Raw genomic sequence first — 7,475 nt, 5'->3', positions numbered from 1 at the left:
GATCTGAAACCCGGACTAGAATGCCGGACTGTGCGAGGGACTGCAGAATGACCGACATCTGACTCTAAAAAGTGGCCACCTGTGCTGCTCCTCTCCACCATCGTCGTCTGTTTAGCATAACATAAAATATAAATTAAAACATTCATATAATAACCTTTAAAATTGAATGCGTAACATAAGAATTAAAATTAAATAATACTTACATGAAGGGACTCGGCCAACTCATTCCCAGGTCGAACATAAACGTCGCCAAAGACGTCGATCTCTGGGAATTTGGACCCCCCCTAAATTGAACAAGAGAAGAAAAATATTAGTACAAAAAAATAAATTAAGAATAATGAAATATTAAAAATTAAATAAAAATTATTTTATTATTACCTGCCGCCGTGCATCCATCCTATAGGAGAAGGGCCTGGAACCCGAATGATGGAGAAGAGTCTTCTTCTTCCTATTGCCCTTATTGACTTTGGCTTTATTCTGTTATACAAAAAATAAAACGTATTAGTTGAAATTGAAATTAAATATAAAAAATTAAAAAAACATTAGTAAGAAAAATATAAACATTAGTAAGAAATTGAAATTAAATATAAAAAATTACAACAAAAGCGGGCGTCTGAAAATGAGCGCAGAGCCACGCCCAACTATCCTCCCGCCCCTCAAGCTCCTCCGGGCAACCCTCCTGAAGAGCGACTTGCGGATCATCAAACGCCTCAAAATAGTGGTGCAAGTCGCTCTTCCATTGTTTGTACCTCTCAGAGAAGAGTCTGTTGATGTACGCCAACGACTCGTCGTCCAGGTCCTCCAAGTTGTAGTTCGTCTGCAATAAATTAATTACATACATTTAAATAATAGAAATATAACGTTTGAAAGAAAAAGAATTAAAAGGCCTACATACCAACAACTGGCCGCGAACCTCCGTCTTGGTCTCGTCAGGCATCACCTTCCAAGACTTCCATTTCATCGGGCAATGGCTCCGAATGACATGACCAATGTCGTGGGCCAAGGAGCTATGCAACTCCGCCGTCGGTGCAGCCCGATATCGCTCGTCGTATCCGATGTTGATACGACTCTTGATCACCCGGGTGACCTTCGCCGTCTTCAATTGCTGACACGGCCCTCGGATTTTCTTCTTGGCTGCAAAGAAAGATGACATGAATGTTAAATAAATAACAAATTTAACTATAAAATACGCACACACACAAAAACAAAAACAAAAACAAAAACAAAAATAAAAATAACTGGAGTTTAAGGAAATCTATACCTGGTTGTGACCCCGACGCATCAGTGGATGTGGTGTCAGTGGTGCTGGCGGGCCGATGACGCCGCCTGGCGCTAACAGGCTGCACCACTGATGAAGCTGATGAAGCAGGCGCCTGGGACCCCGCGGGACCAACTGCCAAGTGGTTCATCAGTGCTGGCGTAGTGGCAGCAGATGTCGGCTGAGCCGGGGGCTCCGAACTCCGCGTAGTCGTCACCGCCCTACGACGTCTAATCAGGTCTGGCATCTGCACAATTTCATTAATACACATACAAATTAATAAAATATACGAATATTTGAAAGCACACACAACTTTATTAAGATTCTTGACCTAGGGTTTGTGAGTTCGGAGTATCCGGGACTCCGATCCACGATCCGTCGAATCCTAGACGATCCTAGAAATACAAGGTACACTATACGTGAGTTTGAGTACGATCCAACGGTCCGAACATAACAAACCCGGAAATCGCACAATAGCCAAAATTCGTTCGAGACTCAAACGGTAACCAAATCCCAATCCGAAAATACCTACGCGCTTGTGACAACTAGGGGATTGCACTGGGACCCAATGCATGACTGCTATAGTCACCCACGCGCCACCACACGGGCAGGTAGCGCGTAGGTGTCCAAAGCGATACCAATCGCCGGAAAATTCTAAAAACTAAGGGCCAAGGTTCCTACCCTAGGTTCAAAACATCAATTGGAGCCACTTTTGTTCTCGGACCTACCCTGAAAAATGGCCAGAAATGGCCGGAATTGAAATTCAAAAACCGGCCGAAACTTAGGGTTTCCAATCCACTGCCCTATTGCAACAATTTCAGAAATCCTACCCAACCATCAGCTAAAGCATCAAAAATAGGACACAAACCATACCTCAGGTGTCAGATTTGGTCGCCGGAGGAAAGAGAACAATGGCGGCGCAGATTCGGTGAAAACCGAGGAAATTAGGGCGGCTGGCTCGACGGTGACGGCGGGGAAGCTCCGGGGTACCACCGTTGTGGCGGCGCGGTCCAAAATCTACTGGGGTAAGGGGCTGAGCTGACGGCAGAGAGAGAGAGAGAGAGAGAGAGAGAGAGAGAGAGAGAGAGAGAGAGAGAGAGTTAGGGCAAAATAAGCAATCTGGGGAAGAAGGAGGCCATCGCGTGGTTTCTGAAATTTTATTCGATTTTGCGCGACGAACAAACAAAAGCGTCGCGCAAAACAATTTAATTGACTCTTGCGCGACGAAATAAGTATAATTTCCGTCGCGCAATATTGTTAATCCGCCAAAATTTGGTATCATGGTAGTTTTTGCGCGACACATAACATTGTATTGCGTCGCACAATGTTGTTAATCTGCCAAAATTTGGGACTTAGGGTTTAGCGGGAGAGATTGAAAACTTGCGCGACGCATAATATTGTATTTCGTCGCGCAATGTTGTCAATCCGCCAAAATTTGGGACTTAGAGTTTAGCGGGAGAGATTGAAAACTTGCGCGACGCTGTCACTATTCGTTGCGCAAATTTGGGGTTTAGGGTTTATTAGCAAACAGATTGCGCGACGAACATGGACAGCGTCGCGCAAAAACTCGCAAAAAATTTCGACTAAGTGTCCAAGGGGGAAGAGGGTGAAAGGTGAAAGGGCTGGCTGAGATTGAGCGACGACGAGGCCTGCCTTCGTCACGCAAGACTGTTCCCTGCAGGCTTTGTGCGACCAAAGAAACTTAGTCGTCGCGCAATGTTGTAATTCCGCCAAAATTTGGGGTTTAGGGATTATTGTAGAGAGATTGCGCGACGAATATAACTCGAAAATTTTTTTGACTAAGTGTTGAATGAGGAAGGGGGTGAAAGGGCTGGCTGAGATTGCGCGACGACGAGGTCTGCGTTCGTCGCGCAAGACTGTTCTCTGCAGGCTCTGTGCGACCAAAGAAACCTATTCGTCGCGCAAACCCTATACACGAAACTAGTTTTAATGATCCAACCGGCAAAGTTGTTTTTTTATACTTCGAGATTGTATCCGCCGAAAATCGGAAAAAAAAAACATTAAGAGATCAAGTAACGGGACAAAATTTTTCGACGGTTGTAAATGAAAAGTCATGATTTAACGGTTATTTTAGCTCCGATTTTTATGATTTTTTACAGCTACTTTTCTTGACCCTATATGAATACAATTACTGAATTTGATCTTCAATTTAAGATGTTTACACTAGGGTGATACGACATAATCTTATGTTATATTTAACGAAAGTATAAGTAAACTATTCATTGTTGGTGAATATATGGTTTTGATGGCAAACACATTCTACGAAAGTAGTTTCAGTAATCCAGCCGTCAAACTTGTTTGTTTATACTTCGAGATCTTAGACCCCAAAAATCGAAAAAAAAAAAACATTCAGAGATCAAGTAATGAGACAAAACTTTTGAACGGTTATAAATGAAAACTCATGATTTAACGGTTATTTTAACTCCGATTTTGATTATTTTTTACAGCTACACTCCATGACCCTATATGAATACAATGAACTAACTCGATCGTCAATTTCAAATATATATGTGTATATATAATATATTATAAAATAATATATATTTGCGCGACGAAAGTAAACCTGTCGTCGCGCAAACTTTCATCGCTTTGTCGCGCAATATTTTAACTTTACGCGACTAGTGTATTGTGGGTCGCGCAAACTTTGCACGACGAGGTTTACTTCGTCGCGCAAGGGTTTTCATTTTTGAAAAATGTTTGGTGTCAATAATTTTCAAACTTTGTATGAAAAAGGTTTGGATATATTTATTTATCAATGTTTTATAACAAATTTTTTATCATTTTCATTTTGTAAACGTGTTTTGTCAAAAAAAATTTTAAAATTATTATTAAAAGGGTTTGGATATATTGATTTACCAATGTTTTGTAATTAAATTTATTTTAATAATGTTTCAGTTGTTCACATATATAAGGTTTGGATATAAAAACTACATATATTCAAACATTTGTATTACACAAAGTCTGTACACTAGCATAATAAAATTACAAAAAATTTAATTATTCATCATCTGAACTATAATAACTTTCGTTATCGTCGCTATCATCACTTTCGGTCTCCCAATCCTCCTCCTCCTCCTCTATAACTACATCATCTTCGCTGCTCGGGCCCACTACAACATCGAATCTTGGAAGATCCCCGAGGTTAATTGTAATTGACTGAATCGGTATTTCGATTGAAGACACTCTTTGTATTTGAAACGGTTCTTGTATAACATGTGTATCTCGAAGTGTTTCCGCATCATTTTCCATTGAAGATTCTAAACGTTGGTCAGCCACATTGTCAACGTCGTTGTCAGTTGGGTCTAGTTCTAGTATAGCATACACGTTCCTATGATCCATCTTCTGAACAACTTTCCAACTGCTCCCGGCTTTAGGGTCATCTAGATACACAATTTGTGTTGCCATGTTTGCCAAAATGTAAGGTTCTCATCATACCAAGTTCTGTTAATGTTCACAGATAGTAAGCCATTGTCGATTTTGACACTTCCCGGCCTATTTGGGTTGCTATCAAACCATCGACACTTAAACATGATCACTTGGTATCGATCTTTGTAAAGCAATTGAACGACAGTTGTGAGTTTGCCATAGAAATCAATGTTCGTACTTTCGCCTCCACCTGGGACATGGACACCGCTGTTTTGCATACACAACTTGTCATCTCGTGCAGCCCCCAAAAATTTAACGCCATTAATATAACAACCCGAAAACAATTCAGCGCGAATCGGGCCGAAGGCCAAGTTATATAACTCATCACTGTAAGTGGGGGAATTAGATGATTTCAACTTATTCACCTAATATAATACAAAACCATTTACATGTTAGTCTGACAAAATTAAATACTACAATTTATATTGTCAAATACAAAACACTTATAACTTACAGAATCCAAAAACCATTGTGGAAACAATTCACGTTGTTTATGGGCAACTAAATGTGATGGATGTTCTCGCTTCATCATCTCTTCATGCTCATCTAAGTATGTCATTATCTCATCACAATTGTTTAGTACGAACCAATGCGCTACCTCCATGTCATTTCTAGAAAACGACTCTCCTCGTCCAGGATCTCCAAAGGGTCGTGCGCTTTGGGCAAAAACAGAAAGTTTTTCCTTTCTCATACCTCCGTCGTTATTGTGCTGAGGACAATTGAAAGCCGTCTCCACATCTTTTAAATACATTCCACAGAAAGTAAGCGACTCATATTGAACACAAGCCTCTATAATTGATCCTTCGGGCTTCGCCCTGTTGCGTACACTTTTTTTCAGCTCTCCGAGAAGCCTGTCAAAATAAAAAGATATGATACAAATTAGCAAGCCTGTGATAATGATGCATACACAAACGATAAGGATTATATACCTTTCTATTGGATACATCTAGCGATAGTTGACAGGACCAGCAAGCAATGCCTCTTCTGGCAAGTGAACCATCACGTGCATCATACTTGTGAAGAAAGCTGGAGGAAATATCATCTCAAACTTGCATAGGACTTGGACAATGTCATGGCGCAACTGAAATATGTCTGTCTTTCCAATGTTTTTGCCGTCAGTTGGGAAAAAAATCTGGACAACAACATGATTGGCTTCACAACATCTTCCAGCAATAGATGTCAAATACCCACAGGAAGTAGGCGTTGCATAAACACATGGCAGTCATGGCTCTTCAGTCTAGTAAATTTACCCCCGTCAACATTCACGCAACGTGCGATATTAGAAGCATACCCATTAGGAAACTTTACAGACGATACAAACTTTAGAAACTCTTTTTTGTCATTCGGTTTCATAGAAAAGAATGCAAGATCCGTTCTAGCTTTATCACTGTCCCTGTTCATCCATAAACCCCTTCGTATGCCCTTTCTTTCCAAATCAAGACGGGTTTTGATTGTGTCCTTTGTCTTGCCCTCGATATCTAGAATCAGGCCCACCAATGTGTCAAATACATTTTTCTCAACATGCATCACATCTAGATTGTGCCTCAATTTGAGTTTCGACCAATATGGGAGCTCAAAAAATATAGGCTTGTGAGTCCAGTTCATATGTGTAGAAGGTCTGGTCCGACTAACTGTTTTTCCGAACGGAGCAAAATCCAAACGGTTAAGCTGTTCTAAGATCTCATCACCGGACCATTCTCTAGGTCTGAGGCGACGCTCTGTGTTCCCGTCGAACTCTTTATCTTTTTCCCGCCACTCGTGGTCCCATGGCAACCATCTCCGATGACCAAGGTAACAAACTTTTCCCGCATGCCAACCAGAAGTTACATCTTCCTTACATACAGGACATGCCATATAACCCTTTGTGCTCCACCCAGAAACCATTGCATATGCTGGAAAATCATTCACAGTCCACATAACTGCTGCCCGCAAAGTGAACATCTTCCCAGTTGATTTATCGTACGTGCGAACACTGTTTGTTCATAAATCCTTCAGCTCATCAACTAGCGGCCTTAAGTAAACATCGATTGACCTCCCAGGATCCTCAGTTATCAAAATAGTCATCATCATGTATTCTTTTTTCATGCATTTCCAAGGCGGCAAATTATATGGGAATACAAAAATCGGCCAAGTGTTGTGGTGTTGGTTTAGAACCCCATACGGATTGAATCCGTCAGTGGCAAGTCCCAATCTCACATTTCGGGGATCAACAGCAAACTCGGGGAACATTCGATCGAACTCTTTCCATGCCTCCCCATCTGCAGGATGCCGCATCACATCATCGTCTACCCATTTTTCCTTATGCCATCTCATGTCTGTGGCAGTATGTGTCAACATATACAATCGCTGCAACCTAGGTTTCAGGGGCAGATAACGCATGACTTTTTGTGGGATCTTAGTCGTTCTATTCTGAGATGTCATTTTGAACCTCGACTCATTGCATATAAGGCATGTATCCAACGTTTCATGCTCCTTGTAGAATAACATGCAATTATTTTTGCAAGCATGAACTTTTTCATAACCCAATCCAAGACCATTCAACACCTTCTGCACGTGTTTATGGTCTTTCGGCAAACAATTGTCCGTCGGAAGCATTCTTTTGAAAACCCCCAAAAAGTAATTGAAACACAGGTTCGACATACGATACTTTATTTTTCCGTGCATTAGCTCTACAATGGCCGTGAGAACGGAAAAGCTCTCGCACCCTGGGTATAACTCTTGTTTGGCATTTTTAACAGTTTTTCATATTGTTCAAACTCTGCGCTGTCTA

This window comes from Prunus persica, chromosome G3 (genome assembly GCF_000346465.2).
Source record: "Prunus persica cultivar Lovell chromosome G3, Prunus_persica_NCBIv2, whole genome shotgun sequence".
NCBI lineage: Eukaryota > Viridiplantae > Streptophyta > Magnoliopsida > Rosales > Rosaceae > Prunus > Prunus persica.
This window is presented reverse-complemented; position numbering follows the sequence as displayed.